Source organism: Halichoerus grypus, chromosome 2 (genome assembly GCF_964656455.1).
Source record: "Halichoerus grypus chromosome 2, mHalGry1.hap1.1, whole genome shotgun sequence".
NCBI classification, from domain to species: domain Eukaryota; kingdom Metazoa; phylum Chordata; class Mammalia; order Carnivora; family Phocidae; genus Halichoerus; species Halichoerus grypus.
This window is the reverse complement of record NC_135713.1, coordinates 153435584-153459646: the sequence shown is the minus strand read 5'-3', so window position 1 is coordinate 153459646 and position 24063 is coordinate 153435584. Positions and strand designations below refer to the sequence as shown.

The 24063-nt window shown below is 51.2% G+C and overlaps 1 protein-coding gene and 1 long non-coding RNA gene across 3 annotated transcripts in view; one reads left to right on the top strand and one right to left on the bottom strand.

Annotated features, from left to right (window-relative positions):
• STX8 (syntaxin 8) overlaps window positions 1-24063 on the top strand; it is a 244844-nt gene that overhangs the window by 220503 nt on the left and 278 nt on the right. The gene's annotated exons all lie outside the window — the stretch shown is intronic.
• Window positions 7090-7615, bottom strand: LOC118531617 (uncharacterized). The gene is made up of 2 exons (XR_004915292.2): window positions 7451-7615; window positions 7090-7350 (listed from the first exon to the last, which is right to left on the bottom strand). It is a non-coding gene; the product is annotated as an uncharacterized LOC118531617 (long non-coding RNA).

The window sequence follows — 24063 nt, the reverse complement described above, 5'->3', positions numbered from 1 at the left end:
TCCCCATTTACCTGTTACATTTCTGAGAATCTTTTTTTTTTTTAAGATTTATTGAAAGAGACAGAAAGAGGGGCGCCTGGGTGGCTTAGTCGTTGAGCGTCTGCCTTCGGCTCAGGTCATGATCCCAGCGTCCTGGGATCGAGCCCCGCATCGGGCTCCCTGCTCCGCGGGAAGCCTGCTTCTCCCTCTCCCTCTCCCACTCCTCCTGCTTGTGTTCCCTCTCTCGCTGTGTCTCTCTCTGTCAAATAAATAAATAAAATCTTTAAAAAAAAAAAAAAAAAGAAAGAGAAAGAGTGAGCAGGGGGAGGAGCAGAGGGAGAGAGAGAATCCCAAGCAGACTCCCTGCTGAGCTCAGAGTCTGATGCGGCTCGATCTCATGACCCTGACATCATGACCCGAGCCAAAATCAACAGTCGGACCCTTAACCGACTGAGCCACGCAGGTGCCCCACGTTTCTGAGAATCTTTGAAGCTTCCTAATTCTGCCAAGCTGAAGTCAAGATATAAAGTCAGTCCTTATTTTCTGCTGGTGAAAAGAAAGATCTGGGGGCAACTTTAAATTTATTTTCTTTTCACTAATTATGTCAAAAAGTACGTTTCACTTGCTTTGACTTCTCAAAAGCAAGGTAGCCTTTTACTCTTTTAAAGAAAAAATTTTTAAACACCTGTCACTTCTCATATCTTCTGAAGTTCTCAACTTTGCCTATATGGAAACTGTGAGCCTCTAAGGTCCGAAAAAACATGTATTGTTTATCTCTGTCTCCCCTGGGTGCAGTTTGACGCCTAGCATGTGAAATGAACGCTTCATGGATTCAGAGGAATATATTTTATTTTCCTTGCTAGGTTTATTTTCTTTAGCTGGAGACTATCAGTGTGAAATTTAAGCTTTTTTTTTTTCGTGAGGCCTCTCACATGTGCTTGATTATTGGTTTATTAATTTGAAGATTTATGGAGGAGCAAAATGTTGACTTTTTTTCTTCCAAAAAAAAAAAAATGTCAAACCGAGAGACAAAACATACAGTTGTACATACCTGCAAAGAGATGTCCAGATCCCCTATATCCTGCTGAGGAAATTTCATTGCATAAATGGGTTACTATTAGTTGATGGAAAAATTAAGTTAACTGGAATCCCCAGTTCGCCAATCGTGCCAGCTAACTGAGGTATTAGCGTCCTGTTTAAACTCTCAGAGCTATTAAATTAAATGGTCATGACACGAAACCTCAGAAAAGTCTTATTGTTGTCTAGAAAGATTGTGTACAGGTGTGATTGGTCTGCTTTAGAATAAAAAAGGCTTCAGTATTCTCAGAAATCATTTCCTCTCCTGAGGAAATGCACCATAGTAAAATAGTCTTTTCCAGTAGAGTAATTGCTGGCTTTCGGCTTCAAAAGAAAATCCTTGAATATTATTCAGGTTACTGTTTCCACCAGGCTCCACTGAATGGATAGCCGTTTTGCGTTTGATTAATAAAATTATTCCAGAAAATTAAAGGAACTCTGGTTTAATCCTTACAGACAGAAGTTGTTGGAAACATTTAGCTGCTCAAGAAAATTGTTTTTAATTTTAAAAGACGCGTGCGGTTTAAGCTTATAGAGTGAAGGGGATCCTTCGGTGCGTTGCAAAAGCTCTGCACTGCAAGTTGGCATGCTGAGTACTTTCCTTGAGTTTATATTTTCACCCCATGAAATGAAAACCTGGAGAATTTTATTGCAAACGCAGAAGGTTAAATATTTATAGAAAGGAAGAAAACTCCTTCATATAAGAAAAGGCATTTCTAATTATCCACAGCTTTTTGTCAGCGTAAAAAATATTCTCTGATGGTGAAGGGTTTGGAAGTTACTCTGGGCTGCCCTGTGAGCTTCGTAAGATACAGTCTTTCAGATGGTAATCACCTGGGGGTCACAGTCAGTTTGGGGATGTGTATTTGCGAACACCCCATTTTTCCTTTTGAGGATACCTGTGCGATTTCCCGGACTGCCTTACCCCGTCCCCCCAGCCCCTCCCTAGTCTCTACACCAACCACAGAAGCGCTTTCTCCCACCTGGGCTGGCGTCTCGGATACCCATTTGCCACAAGATAGATACATGCATTTCTCTAGTTTGGGTAAAGAAAAAAAAAAATCATCCCCATAAAGCTACTCTCTCATTTCATAGATTCAAATTTGCAAGTGTAACTCTTGCTTGGACTTTTCCTTCAGATTCTTTCAGTTGGGTAATCTGCCACAGGTGATCAAGAGCGCCTCAGTTCTGCTCTTCCTGGCCAATAGGTTGGCCAAAGGAGTGTCAAGTAGAGAAAAAAAGTTAGCTTTCCTTTGCCTGACCTTTTTTCCGTACGCGATGATAAACAGCTGAGTGTAAGGATCAGGACGATGAAGATGGTTATAGGTTAAGAAAACAGACCCCACATACACTCATGTCGTTGATAAAAAGGATGGCTTTCAATCACTTGCTTTTCTCTTGACAACTGTCTTACCATACTTGGAAACAATATCATGTCTGAAGGAATATAACGAATGAAGGAGCACACTCTCGGATGTCAAAGAGGAGAGAGATTATAGTAAGAAAATGTCATCAGTCGGGACGCCTGGTGGCTCAGTCGGTTAAGCGTCTGCCTTCAGTTCGGGTCATGATCCTGGGGTCCTGGATCAAGTCCCAAGTTGGGCTGTCTGCTCAATTCATGAAGACTTTCATCCTGTCAACGCTCTGTCAATTAAAAAAAAAAAAAAAAAAGACTTTCGTCCTGATTAAACCTATGGACGTTGTAGGATCTGGATTTGAAATAGCAGTTGATATTAAAAGGGGAATGACTAAAACCTGTTTAGACAGGTTTATTTCAAGCCTCTTCCCCCCTGCTCATGCTCTCTCTCTCTGTCTTTCAATAAATAAAAATCTTTAAAAAAAGAGGGGAGGGAGGAAGGAAGGAAGAAAGGAAGCAAGGAAGGAAGGAAAGGAAGAAAAAAGAAGAGAAGAGAAAAGAGGCATCGAGTGCCAACCAACAGTTTATCAAATATACGAAAACATAAAATGAATATCTGGGAGTCTTGGGGTAGAGGGGAGAAAACCGAGAAGTGGCATCAGACTCTGCCTCTCTGACAGGACCGTGGGAAGACCCCAAAGAGGGTCTCTCCAGGGAGGCCTTTACCAGCCATGGATGCCAGACCCACCCCCGAGCCCTTTTACCACTTTGAGAATCACTCCAAGCTATATGTCTGTTTCACATTTGGGATATGTAAAGTAGGTGTGGTTCTGCCTCCAAGCCCCCCACCAAAATAGGAAAATTTCCCCCAGTGGCTTGCTAGCCCCAAAGACAAGTTCTCTATAATCCCAGTGGAAGAAAAGCAATACTGTGCTGTCAGAATTTGCTTGAAATAATCCCCAAGATGTCCAAACTTGGGCTCGTGATCCTCTCCAGCCCTGCTTTTTCTTCTTTGTTTTCTGTTTTGATGAGCAGACCCACCGACCATTCCGTTTCTCAAGCCAGACACTCAGGAGTTGTCCCGGGCTCTTCCCTCTCGCTCAGCCCCCCATATCCCATCTGATGCCAACTTGTGTTGGTTCTCCATCCTCAGTGTCTGTAGAAGCCATGCGCCCCGTCCATCTGTCCTTCGGACGCCTGTCATCTTCTGGGTCCTCCTGTTGTTTTCCTGACTCATCTCCTGTCTGCAGAACTGCCCCCTTCCAGTGCCTTCTCTACACTGAAGCCAGGGTGAGCTTTGAAGACCATGGACTTGCTCTTGTCAGCCCTTCCCTCCACCACCACTGCTCCCCACTAAGCCTTCCAGAGATTCCCCACAGCCCACATTCCTTGTGACAACACTTAGGGCCCCCTGTGATCTTCTGTCCCCCTCATCTCCTGCCCACACACGTCCACACACAACTGCAGCAAACATCACACAATTACCATTTTGTGCCTCTAGTTAATTTCCTTAGAATCTACTCCACTTTCTTCACCTGAGCCCTTGGGTTCCTTATCTGCAAAATGGGAATGGTCCGGTTGCCTCACAGTAATTCGGCAGGTTCCTGAAACATCCTGTTTCTATTTTTAATATAACTGAGTTAAATGTTTGTATTAGTTTGGAGAGAGTTGACATGCGCATAGCGTTAAATCTTCCCATCCAGGAACATGGGATGTCTCTTTCTCTCTTTATTTGAATATCCCTTTATAGACCTCAAGAACATTATAGAATTTCCAAAATATCAGTCCTGTCCATTTTCTTAATTCCTTTATTCTCTGTTCATTTGTTTAGTTATTAATCAATTTTTCCATAGTGTTTATGACTGCCTCATAAGAAGGGGTTGGAGTTTATCAATGTATTTGTTTATTCATTTTATCAGTGTATCTGTTAACTGGCCTCTTTAGCTCAGAGAGGTTTTCTGTTGGTTATTTTGTTATTTCCAGGTTAGGTGCTCCATCACTTGCAAGCAATCATTTGTCCTCTTCTGGGTCTTGAAGGGAAACTAAGGAACAGATATGGTTTGGCTTTGAGTTGACAGTTAAGAAGAAGGGGGTTGACTTGGGTTCCTAGAGGGAGAGGGGGACACTGGATTGCTCTGTGGCAGGAAGATGGTGAGAAGTTCATAGTTTCTTGCCTGGAACAAGGCAGCTGGCTGTGAAAGCAGAGAAGATGACTTGGAAGGTGTGTCGTTGGTATTTGTACTAATATACGGTTTCGACGTTGCTGTAGTCTCCAGGACTCTGACTGTCGGAGCTAGTTCCCAACACTGGAGAACTGTGAAACCTTTAGATAAATTGCTTAACTCTTCTGAGCTTCGGGTGCCATCATTGTCATCATGATCACGGTCATTGTCACCATCATCCTCATCATCATGATGCTGTCAGTTCGCAGGACTGTTATGGCGGTAGAGATGGTGTATCTGAGACCGTGGGCACAAGGCTTGGCACACGGGAGACCCTCAGTCCTGGCTGTAGATGCTGCTCAGTGACAGAGCCAGACATCTCCCTTCAGTCTCCCTCCACCAACCCTTGGCCTTGGTCTCCCAAGTCCCGAAGCGCTGTGTTCCCTCCCACCACCGCCCGCCCTAACCTCCTCCTGATATTGCGCCTCTTCTGTCCCTGCTGCTCTGCCTCTCCCGTGACCTTTCCTCCCAAAGCTCTTCTTTGGCCTTTTGATCTGTAACCATCCCTACGGCACCAGCCAAGACCTGTCTGCTGAGTTCCAGATTTCCACTGCACACCCACATGCTTATTTGAGATCTCAACCGAAATCCCTCTGCAGCCGATCCAGAAGCCCCTGGTTTTCTCCCTTATCCAAAAGGAAGCCTGGTAACTCTATTCTAAAATATTGTTCAAATCCGTGCATCTCCACCACCACCTCCCTGTCCCATCCTCTCACCTGGAAGCCGTCTGTGTTGGTTCTCTCAGAAAGGTCTTGTTGACTTGACTTGTACGCAGAGACGGGACAGTCCCGTCCAGTCTCCTCACAGTGGTGTAAATGACTTCATAACATAAATGGGATGTTGCTGCTCCCTGCTTAAACCTAGCAATGGCTTCCCTTGTGCTTAGAATAAAACCCAGCGCCTTACCGTGACCCCCAAGGTCCTGTAAAACTTAGCCCCTGGCTTTCTTACCAAACTCACCTTGATTTCTGTCCTTGTCATTGGTCAGTTCCCCATGTGTCCTGTGCTTACTACTCCCTCCAGCTGGGATGGTCTTTGCCCACCTTGTCTTGTGACTAGATCCTTCATCTGACCACTCCATTAACATACTTATTATCGTAGCACCTCGTTTGTTTCTTCCTTAACATTTATCTGTGATCTGTGATTGTTTCACTGTGTGATTATTTGAATGTCTGTCTCCCCCATTAGCATGTAAATACCTTGGGGCCAGGTATGGCGTCCATCTTGACTATATTTCTGTTCCCAGCATCTAACATGGTACCCAGCATAGAGTGGGTTAGTGATGGGTGGAGGATGACTGGCTCTCTTCTCTCTGTTCAGCCTAGACTCCATCATGAGCCCTCACTAACCTTCACCAGCTGTCATTTCCGGCTGTTTCTTCTCTTTTGCCTCCACCCACGTCCCTAGGTCCAGAAAGCTCCAGGCTTCCTCATTTGAGAAAAAGTGGTAGGGACATTCTCCAGAGTGACAAAGAAGTTAACCAGAAAAGAGTTTGCTCTGTACTTACCTTAATTCATGAAGACTTTCATCCTGTCAACACTCTGTCAATTAAAAAAAAAAAAAAAAAGACTTTCATCCTGATTAAACCTACAGACGTTGTAGGATCTGGATTTGAAATAGCAGTTGATATTAAAAGGGGAATGACTAAAACCAGTTTTGTTCAAGTCTTAGCTATTTCACTGATGGCTCTAAAAAGTCTTAATTTCAAAAGTGACGGAAAGCCTTCCAACCATCTCGCTGATGACCCCAAATTTTGCAACTAGAAATTTGTTCCTTTAGTCAAAATCTGTTTTTTAAGTGCATATATCTGCAGTGTGACATAGATGAGCTGTATACGAATTAAACTTTTGTTCCTTGGGCGATCTTTCAGCTGGGGACAAAAGAACAGAGAACCACTCATATTATGACCCCCCAAAAAAGGTGGATTTATCATAAGGACACCAAGTAAGTCCGCGTTGCTCCTTATTTCCTAGTTCAAAAAGAGAAAAGAATCTTTTTACTCAGCTGAGCTTCATGTGCTGGGTCAGAAGCTGCTGGCCAGCCTGTGGATCGGGTTACCTCTGAGTGCCCAAGTCACTATGGCTCGATGGGTGGGATCCTGAGGTATAACCATGGCTCACCCTCAACCAGAGCCTAGATCAAAACAGAGCCCATATGAAGGGGCTGTAGGTACACCACGAAACATGTCTGGTGAAGCCTTCGCCGTAGGGGAAGCACATGTTCATTGAGCGCTTACCCAACAAATATACCTACTGCTATTATCCCTGTTCTATGGGTGAGGCCCAGACAGGTTAAGTAGCTTGCAGATGGGGAGTGGGACAGTCAGGATTTGAACCCAGGCCGTCTGGCTCTAAAGCCCTGGGCTTCACCACTCCTTACACGTCACTGACACCGTCCAAGTAAAGACAAGACGATAGCATCTGTTAAGTGGTTGAAGGGGCGAGAGGCAGAGAGTGGTGGCTCCTGGCATCATGGGGGCCAGCCCTTTATTTAGTCAGCTCCAGACCAGGAAGTGAGAGCCAAGGGAAAGGAGTCCCCATGATGCATGGGGTGAGAGTGGACACTTGCTGAGGAGGAGACCCGAGAGATCTGGATCAGCCACTCAGTCCTGCTGGGCTGGAGCTGCGGGGCTGTCTATGTGATCAGAAGCAAACGTTGTCGGCAGATCACTGACCGTAGTAGCCACGTACCGAAGACTTTGGGGGTCCCCATGACCTAGGGACGTTGTAAAGAAAACGTTGAATTTTATAAGACTTCTTTTAAAGCAAATATGAATATCATCCATAAATCTGGGGGGTTTTCGAGGGACACTTACTGGTAGAAGTGGGTGAACACGACAAAGCCCATATCAGATCCCTTCTAGAACATTGGTCGAGACCTTACGGACACCCAGTCCAGCAGACAGGTGACAGATCAGAACAGGAAGGCCCGTTAGTCTTAGAACAAGGCCAGATGAGGTTGAAATGCAGAGTGGCAGCCTGGCAGAGCTAGACTCCTTGGCAAGTTTGACCATCTTAATAGGAGAAGTTGCTTTCTTGCAGAGAAGTCCCATGACCCGCCGGTTTTGGTCATTTCTCCAGACGCAGCATGAGACCAGGATGATACAGTGTGGGTTGTGACTCAGTGACCCCCATCTCGCACTCGTGTTGCTGAACAAGGACAGAAAAGCAGCAGCTCCCCTGCTCCCGGAAACCGTCGGCAGGGACCACTTAGAGCAGATTGCAGGGCCACCAAGTTGAGGTCTGGCCACGTGAACACGCGCCTTCTCCGTGGCAAGCCTGAGCGGCTTGGATTTCCAGTGCGAGACTCGGAATGAGTGGGAAGTCGCCAAGGCAGCAAGGCCTCAGGCCAATTATGCAATTAGCCAAGAGTCGATGCTGACCTCCACGTTTGTTTAGATAAATTTTGAAATCATCAGCGAGCTCTTGAGCCAGATTCTGCCTCTGTGAGGAGAAAGTCAAGACTGTATAAAGCTGCATAGTGCCATGCCGTATGGGGGTGTGGGACGAGGTCGGCCTCCCACCCCGTGGGCGGGAGCAGAATCCTTCCACGGAGAGACTTCTGGCTGTGTGTGGCCTGGCTTGGTCCTCCTGGGGGGGCGGGGAGGGTGGCCCCCAGGGCCCCACTTCAGGGCTCCTCCCCGGGCCCCCCATCTGAACTGGTAGAGGGGACATTAATGAGCAAAGACTGGTGCTCCAGGAGAGGAGGAAGGCTTTTAGCCCCTTCATTCCAAGAAGATGACCTTTTGGACCCAGCCAGGAGAACTGGGCTCTAGCTGCTTTCATTCGAGGCATCCAGAGTGCTTCCCACGTATCTCATTTATCCTCATGACACCCCTGAGAGGTAGGTTTGTTTGAGATTTATACAAAGTTATGATTATGCCTATAGATTCCAGTTCCTACATCTGTGTCATTCTAAACCCTGAGTCTCATCCTCATCTCACTTTTCCTAACATAACTAAGCCCTTTGGGGGGGATGAACTGGCCCAGGCTTTAGGCTCGCCAAAGGGTGACCCCCCCCTTCCTTTCCTTTTTTGTTGTTGTTAAGTTTGATTTATTACTTCGCATTCTAGCCAGGCTCGATGGATGTTCAGAATATTATAAATAATGTGGATTGAAAAGGCCGTGCTGAAATGTTTATTGCATTCTTAGAAAGAGAACAAGGAATGGCGGGCATGGGGAGCTTGGCCATGGCCAAGGAGGGGTGTGCGGGGTGGCGGGGGGGCAGGTCTTGCTCCGAGGGTATTTTAGTGTTTCAATAAAAGCGCTCTGAACAGAAGGGACTTCTATTCTGGTCCTGCTATCAAGAATGCAGAAGCGTTCCAGCGGGTGTAAAGAATCCACTTCAAGAATGTGAGGCCCATAAGGAACTAATCGGTAGACATTCCCTCTCTCACTTCCTTACCCACAGTGCTGGAGGAAGCTGCTAGCAGATGGGCTGCCCGTGCTTCAGAACCAGCTCTCCAGCGGGCCAGCTCTGGGGCACCCTCTGGGAGCTGCGTGTGGGTGACAGAGCGCCCCCTGTGGACTTCCCTCCTCCCCCCCCCCCCCCCCCCCGCCCGGTGCGCCCTGTGCGTGCGCACAGGTGAACCTTTGCTCTTTGGGTGTGCTAGAAATACGGGCATCGTCCAAGATCAGGAGGACCCGTGATGCGGGAGAGTGAGCGTCACAGTGGCCCCGTCCACCTCCAGCCATCGTGTCGGAAGCTGGGATCCTCCCAGCTCCTCCTTGCTGTCCTTGTCACCTCTGGTGCTTCTTCCTATCTTGGGCCTTCCCTCAGGCTTCCCTGAGAAGGAGAGTCAACGTTGCTTAGCAGCGCAGACCATCTGGGTCAACCCAATGCTAAATAGGAAGTCTGGCAGTCCGTGGAGATGACTCTGTGTGTTCTGAGCAAGGCAGTCTTGGCCATCCCATCTGCTGCTGGGGTCCCGCCGACCGCCGCAGAACAGAGCTCTCTCTGTCGAGAGGAAATGGGGCGGGGGTCGTATTGGCGGGGGACAGGGGCGTTGTGACAGCCAATGAGTTTTGTGCATCAGACACAGCCCAGGCTATATACCTCTTCCTCACCAGGCTGAGTGTCATCAGCAGGAAGTCATTGGGTACCTGCTTTGCCCCCAGGACAGCAGCCCTCCTACTGGCTGGGGAACCCCAGACCCTTCATCTTCATAGTGCCCAGCGAAAGCACAGCCCTTCCTGGCATGTTAATAGTTGATATTTTACTTTACGGGCTGGAGAACTTCTGGTGAACTTTTGATTCTGCCTTCTAAGACATCATTCCCAAATGGTAGCGCTAGAAGGATGGCATGGAGGGCTTGTGACCCCCAGCTTCCCGCGCCCCACCTCTGGAGGTCTGGACTCAGCAGGTGTGACACAGGGACTGAAAGTTGCATCTCGAACCATCTCCCCGCGGTGGGACTGACACCCCAGCGATCACACAGGTGTAACACTGCTCCAGACACCAACCTAGCGTCTCCGTTGTTAGGTAACTTTAGGTGATTTCCTTCTCAGGAATGTCTGCAAATAGAGAGGGATAAAAAGTTACAGGGAATGGTTAAAATGTGGGCTGTTCGTTCAATACAGAGGATCCACCCTGCTGAAAACTCTGAGTCCAAATCCTCCGTGTTAAAAAGAAACCCATGGACCTCTAATACAATCCCAGCATTTCACTAAAATGTGACTCTATGGATTTATTTGAAGGATGCTAGTCGAATATGTTCTTCTGGAATTTTATATTCAGATATTAACCACTTAGGGTTAATATGTTGATTTTGAGTTTGGCAGGACCAACTGTGCTTACTTGTATCCCCTTACAATTCTTAGAAGCAACACTCCATAATAACCCGTTTTATGGATAGTTTATATAATACTCTTCATTCATTCATTCGACACATATTCATTGAGCACTTGGTATGTGCCAAGTCCTATTCCAGCTGCTAGAATATCTCCACATTAATTATCATCAAGTAAAAGTGCCATTTGAAATCCACACTGCTGACTCTCAGTACCCCCAGGCAATCAATATTTGAGTCTAAATGATGAGCTGCTTTCCAATCAACCAAAACACAAGTGCATAACACAGTTAAGTGTGCATTATATGACATCTGTGCTGGGTGCCCGTGGATAACATGATGGGGACAAGAGTCGTGGCAGTGCATGGCCTGTCTGTCCTCTCGAGAATTTACAGACGATCAGGGAAGGGCTGTGCTTTCCGTGAACTCAATCGATTGTTAATTTACCCGAGTAATGGACTAATTTCTGTAACGTGTGTGTTGGGGATGCAGAAGAAGCTAAGGAAGAGCAGTCCTAGGGTCCCTTGGGCACGGGAGAGGAGGTGTCACTGGGGAGGGAATGTTTTTGAGCCGAGGCCAAAAGCCAGCATCTGTGTGTTGGGTGAGTGGAAACCGCGGAGGGCTCTGGAGCAGCGTGAACAACCCCAAGCCAAGGCACGGAGGTGTGAGAGATCATGGAGCACCGAGCGGGAGCAGCCAAGGTGGGAAAACTGGATCCTCGCACTGGGAATGTGTCATAATTCAACTTTGCTATTTGGCCTTGAAATGATTGCTGAAATTATCTGACAGACCAAGTTCAGTGTAAGTCAACAAATGTTTCAAAGCCAAATCTGACATTTTGGATCGTCTGTACTACTTGTTTCCAAAAGACTGGATCAGGAGAAGCTGATGACATCATTGCCATGTTATCCTCAAACACCTTTTATTATTTGCACCAGCGACACGCATCTGAAAGGCAGGTCTATTTTGTGCATGGCTTGTGACGACGAGCACTTACCTGGTGTTGGCACAAATGGGCTAACTGGTGAGGCCTGGGACACTCAGTTCTGTCATCAAGATGGCCTTTCTCGGACTGTATCTTCGTCCACACTGACCACCTTCAGGGGAAGGGAGAGGAGGACTTCTCCTTAGGTCGCCTTATCCCCGAAAGTGATATAAGCCCCCTTTCTTATGGACGGCACCCCAGGCAGATTTCCCCTATTTTGCGCTCTGAATCCTTGGGCCTCAAATACTTCTCTGTTCATCCTTCTTGCCAACAGAATCCTTGCTCAACACTTTTTAGGCTGGCCGTATTCTAGAACGTCTGGCTCAGGGTCTTGTCCATTTGTTTTCAGTTGGCTCATAGGTGGCCATCACTGAATCTGGGCTCCTCGGGGTCTGTGGCTCAGAGCCACACAGGGGTTTGGAGGCATCAATTCTGGGTCCACGTTTTCACTTAGGAACACTCTGAAAGTGGCAACCACCCTCTGCGAAGGTCAAGTTATATGGATCCTTGGATGGTTCACTGGCCATGGAAGGACGTCTCTGGGGCTGGGAAGAAGCCTTCAAGAATAGCATGAATGGAGGTGGCATCACTGCAGATTGCCCTGCTGAGGGAGGAGGCCCCTTCACCCCACAGTGTTTGGGGTGAGGGCTCCGTGACCTGCCTGGCCCTATAGAACCTGCACACTTCCCCGAGCGAACTGCGAGCCCCAATGTGGCTTCTGGTAAGAGGCCCATTTTGGAAGACCCAGTGCCAAGCAGCTTCTGGATCTCTCTGTGGCCATCTTGTGATGCCCGTGAGGCCCACAACTCTTGATGGCCTTCTTCCTGCCACTGACGGTGGGCTGGGTGGCATTCACTCTTGTCCCTGCAGCCAAGCATCTCCCTCTAGCGATGTCCTTAAGGGAGCAGCCCAGGGCCCAAAGAGGAGACCATCAGGGCGCTCTGGGTAGAAGATACAGGTCCCTTCTGAGGGCAAATAGGAACTGCATTTTATGGAAATGCTCTTAATGTGGGTATTTTTAAAAAAGATTTTATGTATTTATTTGAGAGAGAGGGCGAGAGAGTGCATGCACAAGTAGGGGGAGGGGCAGAGGGAGAGGGAGAGAGAATCTCAAGCAGACTCCATGCTGAGCACAGAGCCCGAAGCAGGGCGAGAGAACGTATTCACCAAGTTTGCACCGTGGCTCAGAGTCCAGGTGGAAAGACTCAAAGCCCCACGTTCAGGTGCCATATGATGTAGCTTTGGAATATAGGTGAGGTTCGGTGGGGCGAGGTCCAGAGCCGACAGCCAAGAAAGAATTCTTGAGCCATCTTTGGTGCAAAATGGTGGTTTTATTAAAGCACAGGGACAGGACCCGTGGGCAGAAAGAGCTGCTGCTTAAGGTGGGCATTTTCATACATATGGGCATCGAGGCGGTTGGGGAATTTTGCATGAGCTATGTTTGTGCTAGAGTGTTTGAAAAGTGAGGGAGGGTAGTCCCGTCCTCCTCAGGGGTCCCCTTTCCTCCTGGTGTTGGTGTTATCTAGTGGGAGGATGCGGCAGTGTTGGCGACCAGAGGGACTTGCGGATAGGGTGCAGACCGAAGCGTCTTCTGTCCAAAGAGTACAGATTGTGAAGGCCTCTTTTGTAGCCAGAACAATTTCCGGCAGGAGTCATGGCAGCTGATGTCAGTTGAGAACGTGCCACGGGCCAGGGAGGGTGCTCAGCACGGAGCATCCTACCTCATTTCGTCTCCGTGGCAGCTCTGGGAGCTGAGGGCTGGTGTTCCCCCCGATTTTAGGCGCAGAGGATGGGGCCCCTTCCCCAGACGCCAGAGCCATGGTGTGAGGCAGGCTGCGCCACTGAACTGAGGGATCATGATGTACGTTCTGGCTCTTTGGGAAAAGACTTCGCTCTTCCAAGGAAAGGACCGTATCGGGCAGCTCTCTCCAGCCCTTACTGCTTCTTCCTCCCACGGCTCTTACCGGTCACCTTTCTCCTCTGTGGCTCTTGGTTGTACAGGGCCCGTGTCACCTCGGAGGCCAAAGGAATGCTGAGCTTGGGGGGGCAGATGCGGCCTCGGGGTTGACAGAGTGGCTGACCGCCTGACGCCCCAGAAGTGGTACTGGCAATCCCCCTGAAATGCATTCACCCCAATTCTTCCAAACTTCTGGTGACCCCTGGTGCCTACCCCCTCCTCCTCCTTCTGCAGCCAGAGCCTGGCTTCCTCTAGATTTCAGCAAGCAGCGGGGGCCAGCGCCCCTCTAAAGTGAACCGGCCTCCCCCAAAAAAGACAGCAGCCATCTGTTTCTGAAGCACACTGTTCATTTGGGCACAGAGCTGTCAGAACAGGCCGTATGGGGAACTCGTCCTGGAAAGTGCCGGCGACCCACTGACAAGGTCTGCCTCGCCGGCCCGCCTTTTTCAGCGCTCCAGAATAAGTCCCCTTTCTGTTTCCACTTGTCATGACGTCACCCGTCATTCCAACCGACTTTCGTCATGTGTTATTGCTGAGCTTACGTATTACTAGCGTTCACGGATGGCCGTTTCCTGATGCCACGTAGGAAGGCACCCTCATCTTACCCGCAACACGTTTCCAGATCCCACTGTGGGATGGCTGGTTTCTGGAAAGTATTAGCACTCCCTCCCGCTTTTGCCCCCAGAACCGGAGGGAGGGGGGGTCTGTGCCTCTGAGCTACCAGCTAGCAATCACAGTGGGAAGAGATAAGCTTTGTTCTTCTCTGTAGCCCTTTGCACCTTCGAGTACACCATGTAATTTACTTATTTTGGTCTTTGTCTGTCTTTACCCACTGTACCCCCCGGCGCGCATGAGCGCACACACACAAATAGCAACTCAGTGAGGGCAGGGATTTTTGTCTTTTTGTTCGCTGCTGTATCCTCAATGACTAGAACAGTGCCTGGCACTCTGTAGATCGATCAGTCGATATTTGTTAAATACATCAAAATCCAGGGACGCCTGGGTGGCTCAGTCAGTTGGGCATCCGCGTTCAGCTCAGGTCATGATCCCAGGGTCCTGGGATCAAGCCCCACGTCGGGCTCCCTGCTCGGTGGGGAGTCTGCTTCTCCCTCTCTCTCTGCCCCCTGCCATGCTCTCTTCTCTCTCTCTCTCAAATAAAGAAATAAAATTCTTTTAAAAAGATAAATAAATCAAAATCCATTGTAGAGATGCAGAATCCAGAGGCTCTCAATACTGTTTTTGCTTTCCTAACCACATCAGGAGTGGGGACCTCCTGTTTCCTTGTTGATTGAACATTTACCGAGCACCTCAATATGTAATGCACGTGATGTATATAAGCAACTCACTCACCCCATCCAAGGGGTTCTTGTTCGCCTTGTTTACGGGGGGGGGGCTCTCCTGTCCCAACTTCTGCTCCCAATAACCTCTTGCCCCAGAACCCGAGCACATCTCCTGTTCGCTTTGACTCTTTAGGACAGCATCTATAGCGTTATCCCAAGAATATCTGTGACATCATTGGAGGCGTGACTGCGAGGGAGTGTCTGAGAAGGCCTCTTGCTGGCAAGCTATTTCGATGGGACCTCAGCCCGTGGCGCCTTCGATGCTCTTTCAGCGCCATACAGTAAAGCAAAACCGTCCTTGCGTCGCCCTTCCATTTTCCCAAATAATTGGAGACAAATAGTTATTTTTGCTGATGATCTCTTTACTGAAAGGTCCTGGTTACAAGTCAGAGGAAAGGGCTCTGGCTCGTTTAGGTTAAAGAACGTGTCATTTGTTTGCATGATATCGGGTGACTTTCGAGAATCCAAGGGATAACTGAGCCAGGAAGACTCGGAACCACGGCACATCCGGGGACCTCCGGGCCCATTTTCTTGGCCACCCCTCCAGAGTGTCCCCGTTACGGCGACTGAGCCCCAACTCCGCTCAGTCCGAACGTCGCAATTCCTGGGGAAGAGAGCCCGGTGGCCTCACGTGGGCTTGGCCCCTGGGCCCACCAGCTGTGCGGATGGCAGGGTCAAGTTGAACAGACGCATGGCTGCTGCCCCCACCCCCCTCCCAGGAGGATGTTCTCCTGGGGTTTAGAACTCAGAGCCTCCATTCAAATATACCACCCAGTGGGCTTCTGCATCTCGGGCAAATGATTTGCTTTAGAAAAAAAAAAAAAATCCGAGGGATAGGCATCTGATGTATTGAAAAAGTATCCCCCTGATGGCCATACGTCCGTGCCCTTTCTTTCTGTACCTGACGTAGAACTTTGGCAGGCGGCTTCTTCCTGTCACCTTGCCCGGTCTCCCTAATTGATGCCAGGTGATGTTTGTTAGCACAAACAGCGCAAACGGAGGGGTTCGTAATGGTGAATCCATAGCCTGACTGGAGCCATCCAGAAATCTTTTGACACTTAGTCAAGAGGGGATTGTCAAAACAAGATATCCATAACAGAGTTCCTGACTGTCTTTTCAAAGACACTTGAATTTCTGCCAGATTCCAGACAGCCTTGCTTTCCCAGGGGGAGCACGCAGCACAACGAGGGGATATTTCTTAGCAAATATTGGTGCGCCAGCGAATTGGCATTAAATTATTGACTTGACAACTCCTAATAAGCTGCTTTTGATGGCCAATATGAAGGATCATCTATTTACAATGGAGTTCTGCTGTTGAACTGTGGTGATTTGCTGGACTGAACGTACTTCGGGGAAGGGAAATGAGTAACACTTTAAGAACACAGATGGGGCCTAGGAACTCGTCAGCACTTTTCTGTGCAGGAAGCAACAGGAATGGCCGAGTTTTTACATACTCCCTCCAAGGAGCCCTATCATCTGCAGAGTGTTTTTGTTTTGTTTTGCGGAGGCGGGGGCCGGTTGATTTTCCATCCCTCTCTTGAGACTGGGAGGCCCGCGAAGAGCCACATGCGTGTCTTTGCACCCATCGGACCGTTCTGCTGTGGTGAAATCTAACTCTCTTGGCCAGACCCTTACCCTGGGGTCAGACCTGCCCGGGGTTGGCTGCCCATCAGAACAGCTTGACCCACAGGTCTGACCCCTTGGTTGCAACATGATTTGCCCTGGCTGGTGAGATGCGCTGTCCTGTCCCGTCTCCAAAGACCGAGCATTAGGGCTTGGCCTCATGGGGGCCTCGTGGCTGTGACAGAGCCACCGGACGCCCAGAGAGGCAGGGGCCTGGTCCCTGGAGCCCAGAGCCTGGGAACCTGCCTTTCCCTAGGCCTGCATCCCGCTCCTCGCCCACCCCCGCTCTTACAGTCTTAATTCCTTTCAATTTCCTGTTTCAGGCAAGCCCGTCTTTTCGTCCCATCCCCCACTCTTGTCAGGCTACCTTCCCCAATTCCTGCTTCCTGCTGAGGCCGCTCAGTCTCTCTGGCCCCCAGATGTCTCCCCACACCATCCTCCTTCCCCCCAGTCTCCCGCCTTCTCTCCAGAGTTGACTTTCTTCCAGCTTCTCTGTGGATGTGAAGCTTGCCTCTCGTTCGCATCGAGATGGGGTGGCAGCCCCGGGACCGGAGAGATGGATGGTCCCCAGATGGGGCCTGGAACTTCAGAAGGCAGGGTGAGGAAGGTGTCCCTCTCTCCTCCCCACGTCACTCCAGCACAGATCCCGCACAGACCCCTTCGGGGGGCACCAGGCTTGCCCCTTCCAGAGCCCCTCCAGACAAGAGTACAGTACCTTCAGGAAGCTTGGCCTTTCCACAGGAGCCAGGGTTTGGTCACGTGGGCCCGGTGTGCTTGTCCCAGGGCCGTGATCCTGTCCAAAGGCAGAGACAAACACTCGGGGTGATGTAAATGCCAAAGCAACGCTAAGATCTGTTTCATCTAAATTTTCTTGGTTTTCGATCAGAACCAAAGCACAGGCCGATTCTGGGCCGATCCTTTGCCTTCTTGTGTGTCTTTTTTTTTTTTTTTTAGGTTTTATTTATTTGAGAGAGAGACAGAGAGAGTGAGAGAGCTGGGGGAGGGTCAGAGGGAGAAGCAGACTCCCCACTGAGCAGGGAGCCCGACGCGGGACTCAATCCTGGGACCCTGGGATCATGACCTGAGCTGAAGGCAGTCGCTTAACCAACTGAGCCACCCGGGTGCCCCTTCTCCCGTGTTTCTTTGAGGGGTCCGTCACTCGGTGTCACAGACACGGCCTCCTACTGTCGCCCTGGTTGGGTCCCCTCCTGAGCCCGCTCCCCGGCCGGAGCTCCTCCCAGGGAGCGTGGCCTGGAGCCAGCCCTGCTGTTGGCCTACGGCCTTCCTGGGGCTCCCGTAGGGCCGGCGGGGCTAACCCCTGAGCCCCCACTTCCTCACCTACAAACCGGGGGGCACTGTTCTGGTGGGAACGGCACGGGATGGGAGCATGGCACGTTCTGAGCCCACGTATGTCTAGCGGCACGACGGCAGCCCTTCCCCTGTGTTCCTTCTGTTCTCGCTGCAGTGCTGTTACTTGTGATACCTTGTGCGGGCGCTGCTGGGGTGCCCGGCGTCCCCCCGCGGGGCTGACCGGCTTCCAGGGCCGGGCACGACTCCAGAGTCAGGCTTCTTAGGTTCCCCTTGGGTTTGCTTTGTGCTTCTCCAAGTCCTCCTGCCCGTGACCCCGGCCTCGGCACTGCCTCCCCTCTGATCTGGCCTTTGTTGCGGGGTCCCCCTCTGCACCCCACCCCGGAGCCCGCCGCTCCCATCACCTGGTGTCCCCTTGGCTGGTTCTGCTCGCCTTCCTGCTGCAACCAGCCCACGCCCAGCCCAGCTGCCCTTCCTGTGGCTGATGACCCAAAGGGCTGCCAGATATTCCGCCCCGAACTTCCAACCTTTCCTGGATACCCGTCATCACGGCCCGGCCGCAGCTGGAACAGGGCTCCGTGTCTGAACGGAGTGCCACCCGGGGGTTCCCTCCGGCTCTGCTCCTCTCCCTTCCCTTCGGGGAGGAATGGCATCTTGAGTTCTGTCGTTAAGCCGTGAGCCTGGCTCTGTCTGGGACACTGGGCAGCACCTGCATGCAGACACGCGGGCTCTCTTCTTGGGCCTCGGGTCCCATAAGCAGGAGTAATTACTGTCATCCGCACTGCCCTTTATGGTGCGCCAGATTCGCCCTGAGAGCCTCCCGCACCTCATCTTACCGAATTCCCCCCACACCCCTAGGAGGTCGGTATTTCGGGGCTTTTACAGATGGTGGAATTGAACTGGCCGTGAAGGAATGGAGGTCGGGCCTCCCTGACTCCCCCGACCAGCGCCCCTGCCACCACATCAGACCGCAGGATCCCTGTTGTTGCAGATCATTCGGCCTAAGGGAAGGAATATTAGTAACTAATGCAGGCATTGAAGGGTGGAGGACGAGCGTCTCTGGCTGCAGGGGCAGTGAGGAAGCAGGGTCCCAGCCGAGGGTCCCAGGCTGTGCCCTGCGGAGGGTGACGGGGCAGAGGGCAAAAGCAGAGGGGAGAGGGGGGCCAGGAGGTCTGTTGAGGGGACGGAGCCCACCAGAGCTACCCAGGAGGGCTCACCCTCCAATGGAGAGCAGAAAGCCCGGGGGTGGGTTGAGTGCCAGGTGAGAACAGAACCAAAGTCAGAACATCAGAGAAGACTTGTGCTTGGTTTTTTAACGAAAGCACTGTTTGCAGAACTGTGGCGTGAAGGAGGGGCTGCAGGGGAGGGGTGAGGCTGTCCATGCCCCTTTCCCAAGTCACCTGAACTTCAGGCTGGGGGCAGGAAGGCTGCTGGGGGGCCCACCCCGCGCCGCCTTGCACCCAGCTCCCGCGTGGGGGGGGGTCTCAGGGGCACCTGCTGTTCTGCGCCCTCCGGCCCAAGACTCAGAATGTAAATATGCTCACCTTCTCTGCTGGGCGTCTACTCTTTTCTTAGCTTATTTGCCCAGTAATGGGATTAAAGGGAACATTTACATGAACTTTGGAAAACAAATATTCCAGTTTTGTCTTTTCTCCTGCTCATCCCCCACCTCAGCTCAGGCAGTCTGTTGCAAGAAATCTGTTTGATCAGGGAGAACCCACTGGTTAATGCATAAGCAAATGTCACCTGTCAACAGGCACAACTGGAAAAAGCCCAGCCAGCCACGGGAGTCTTTCCTAAATGTCTGCCGCGGAGCTCCGGTGGTGATCGCGGGCGCTAACAGTGTAGGTACACCGGGGACAATCACAGGCAGCCTGTGATAAGCAAAACCAGATCAGGAGACTTCAGATAACATTGCCCTTTGCATCCGCCTCCCTGCTACCCCGTCACCCCTCCGCTCCCCCTGCGCTTAGCGCTTAGCTGCGTGTCCCCTACAGCTGAGCGCTGTGCTGAGGTCCGCCCTCACTCTCCCAAGAAGAGACAGAGTCCGTGTTCCTCCCCCTCCTCCTCCCCTTTCTCCTCCTCCCTTTCCTTCTCCTCCCTTCCCTCCTCCTCCCCATCTCCTCCCTTCCCTCCTACTCCCCCTCCTCCCCCTCCCCTCCCTCCTCCGTAAGCAGCAAGAGCTGTTACCTATGCTCAACTGTGGCAGATGCATTGCATTAATTTGCAGGTTTCCAGTGTTTCACTGGAAAAAATATGGGCCATTAATCCCGATGAACAACCTTCAGAAAACACAGCACTGTTCCAGAGAGAACCGTGTCCCTTCCCAGTCCGAAAAGGAGTTTGTTTTCTTACATCTTTTTTTAATTGCCATGAGCTGGACTTGTAAATATTGTAAGGGGTTGAGTAATCCCCATCTGGTAAACTGACCAAAGGCAATGGCCATTTTTTTTCCACGCCTGGGCCTCCGGCTCCCCGAGCCTGCCCCTGCGCGGGGCACGTGGGTGTGTGTGCCTTGCCCAGCAGTGCGTGGAGCCGAGCGAAGCGTGGCGGGAAGGGTCCCGTGCTCAGGAGCCTCGCCAGGTGTTTCTGTGCTGGGGCTGGGGGCAGAGAGCCTTCATTGTTCGAGAAGTTGGCAGGTTCCCAGAAGTTCAACTGTCTTTTGCTGTTCTGAAATGTCAAACATTTCCTTAGCTGGGGGATGGATGAGCAGACCCTCTGAGGTTTACTCACTACTCGGAGGCAAAAGAAAGAAGTTCTCTCTCTCTCTCTCTCTCTCTCTTTGTCTCTCAACAATACTATTCCCTCCGGCCATGTGGTCTCCTGCGACCTCTAGGCCGGAGCCACTTTCCTGTGTCTCAAGGGCTGGAGGCTCTTCCCTGCCTCTGTCTTGAAGAAAAGGCAAATCGTCCGCCCTTCCGTGTGGTGGTGACTTTTTTTGTGTTAATGATGCTTTATCTGTGAGTGATCCGCACTGACATAGTGGGAGAGGAAGTATGTGTGGGGTTCACTCCAAGAGAATCCAGGGTGCGGGGGAGGGCACAGGTAAAACCAGACTGGCCACGAATCGATCCTTGTGCATCACGGTGCATTATGCCCTCCTGTCCACTTTCATCTCTATTTAAGTTTCCACCATACAAAGTGCAAAGGGGGGGAGGAGGAAGGAAAAAGAAAAGAGAAGAGGAGGAAACCGAGTCGAAACTCTGTATCCCTAATTTTCAGCCCCAACGAGCCTGGGGCTCCCTGTCCCTGATAAGCCCCACTTTGTGTCGGGGGCCAGGATTCCCCCTGCACAGGCCCCGCGGGTGCAGAGAAAGGGGAAGAGATGGAACAGGGGTGGGTCCCACCTGGATTCCTGGGCTGGCTCTTGGGCTCACCAGTTCCAGAGCTTTCCCTCCCAGGTGACACGGGGAGCTGTCCCCGGCTGAGAAAGTCAGTGAGCAAGGCGATGTGCCCACCGTCCCACCTGGGGCCCGCGCGTATTCCATGCCTGGCACGGCTTAGCCCTCCCTGGCTTCAGTACGAGCCTTGGTCACTCTTCCCGAAACATCCTTAAGAGAAGAGAGACTCCATTCAAGGAAGGTGCCAGAGCCGGGGCCTCACTCCAAGAAGGCCAGACTCTTAAAGAGAAAGTGCTGTCATGGGGTAAGGTATGTGAACACCTGCTCTTTGGGAGAATCCCGAAGGCTGCGCTGGCCTCGGCTGGTCACGGTCACTTGCCATCTCAAGATGACTTCCTCACTTGACTGTCCGCGCGCACCCCTTTACCGAAACCTGGTGAAAATGTCGCAGCCAGAGGGCCCCCGTTTGCTCCCATGCAGTGTGTGACTCGCAGTTTCTGCGATAGAATCATTACCAGCTTACAGAGGAATTGCTGTATTAATGATGGTTCCAGGAGGCCCACCCACCCGGCAGCTGAACTGTCCCATTAAAGGACTCCCAGCCCAGAAGCTTCTGTCTGGCCTCCTGGTGTCTGTTGATTGGCACTGACCGCCTTTTGAATCTTTTCTCCCTTTGGCATCCTTGACACACGTTCTCAGCTTCTCTCTCTCTCTCTGTTGACTGTTCCTGCTTTGTCTTTCTTCTTGGTTCTTCTCATCCCTTCCAGATAGTCAATACATTTATGTGTTTATATAAAAAACACCCAGCAAATGGTCCGTGCCTCTTCTGTGGGTGAGGCTCTGTTCTAGGTACGGGGGATGTGGCGGTGAGCTGGACAGGCTCAGCCCCTGGGTCGGACCCTCACGTGCCAGTGGTGGGGACCGTGTCTGAGCACCTAAATCGTGATTGAAGAAGGGGCACTGCGGGCACATCGGAGGGACAGCCCGAGCACAGTTCCTGGGAGGCCAGGGAGGAGGTCCTTGAGGAAGTGACATTGATGCTGGGTTCTGGGGGAGGAGTAGGGAGCAAGTAGGCCAAGGGGGGGCAGGAAGGGGCGTAACCCAAGGCCGAAGACCGGATGGCTGGAGCCCAGGGGCAGAGCGTGGCTGCCGGGGTAGCGGGACCCAGATCACGTGGGGCCTTCGGGGCCCCCGTAGAGTTTGGATTTCAGCTGAGCCCTCTGAGAGTTGCAAGGTAGCCAGTAACCTGATCTGGTTTACACTCCGGCTCAGTTGTGGGGAACAGATTGGGCAGAGCGGGCGGCAGGTGGGCACGCCGCCGTGGCCCAGGAAGGGGGTGGAGGTAGCCACTGGCTCGTAGAGGCCCCTTCCCTGGGATTGTGTATGAGCTCAAACCGGGCGTGTGGTTTCTTCTTCCCAGCCAGTCACTGTCCTCCATCTCCTCTCTCCCGTCTCTTGTTGCGCGGTGCTTGTCACCACCCGCTGTGAATCTCAGGGTCCCTGGTGTCAGCCTCTCCTTCGGCCGTCCCCTCCCCCCACCAGTCCAGGACCCCGGCTGCACAACCAGCCTCGCCGCCCCAAGCGCTCCCCCAGCTCCGATCCTGCCTGAGCAGCAGTAACTGAAACATCATGCCTCGTCTCCCGTCTTTTCTCAGCACCCAGGCTTCCCCCTTGTCTTTGAGGTTACCCTGCGCTCTGTAGGGCTAGCAGGTGCCCCCCAACGCTCCTCAGTCCATCTTTGTCCTCCAGTTCCATGCTGGGTCCCTGATGCTAAACAGGACAATCTCTCAGCCCAGCCAGGAAGTCGTGGGATTCCTGCCCAGGGGGAGCTTTTGGTCAACCTGAAGATGTTTCTGGAGGCAGAAATGAATGAAGAGGAGATATGTTCTTCTGGTTCTGGCCAGAAGATGGACTGAGATAACGTTCACCCACACACAGACGTGCGCACCTTACTACACGCGTCTCGAAACGCAAGATGAAATATCCCAGCCTCGCCCCTCAAATGCTGATGCGTAGCTGAATTTACAAGGAAGAGAGAAAATCCCCAGAGGAGAGAAATGGAGGGACAGCTGGAAACCAGAGCCTCCGTGGATGAGCCGGGCTGCAGCTGGGTCGTTACCGGCCACAGTGATGTAGAGCACAGATCTGCACACTTCTGTGAAAGACCGGATAGTAAATAGTTTAGGCTTTGCAGACCACAGACAGCGCGTCACATCTTCTCCTTTGTCTCTTTTGACAACCCTTAAAAATGTACAAACCATTCTTGGCTCAGGGGTTGTACGAAAACAGGCCAACAGCCAGATTTGGCCCAAGGGGCCACAGTTTGCCGAGCCCTGATGGAGAGGCTTGGGTTAGTGTCCATGTGAAGTTGGGGAGAAATCGTAGGTCCCGAGAGGGGTTACTCGTGAAAGGTCAGGTCATCAGAGAAACAGGGGGTGTTAGAAAAAAATCATCCACTGTCACAGGGAGATATATTTTTATGTCCCTTCTTAATATTTGACACTGTGCCCATGCTGTGCTTCACGAGGGTTGAGTTTGAAGAGCATGCTACGTGGGGCACCTGGGTGGCTCAGTCGGTTGAGTGTCCAACTCTTGGTTTCAGCTCAGGTTGTGATCTCATGTTCTTGAGATCCAACCCTGCATCCGGCTCTGCGCTCAGCAGGGAGTCTGCTTGAGATTCTCTCCCTCTGTCCCTCCCCCCACACGCCCTCTCTTTCTCTCTCAAATAAATAAATCTTTTTTTTTTTTTTAAGATTTTATTTATTTGAGAGAGAGCGAGCACACTCGGGGAGGAGGGGCAGAGGGAGAGGGAGAAGCAGGGTCCTCGCTGAGCAGGGACCCCAACAGGGGGCTCGATCCCAGGACCCGGAGATCATGACCTGAGCGGAAGGCAGACACTTAACCCACTGAGCCACCCAGGTGCCCCTCCACTGGATACTTTTACTGATGAGTGACATTAAGTATCTTGGGCTCAAGAAGAAAAGGCAAAGCCATGTAGACAGTGGAGAAAATGGAGTCTAGATTTAACTTTTCCTTGCAGACCCTAAAGCCCTTTGCTTTCTCGATGCTTCATCAATGCAAACTGA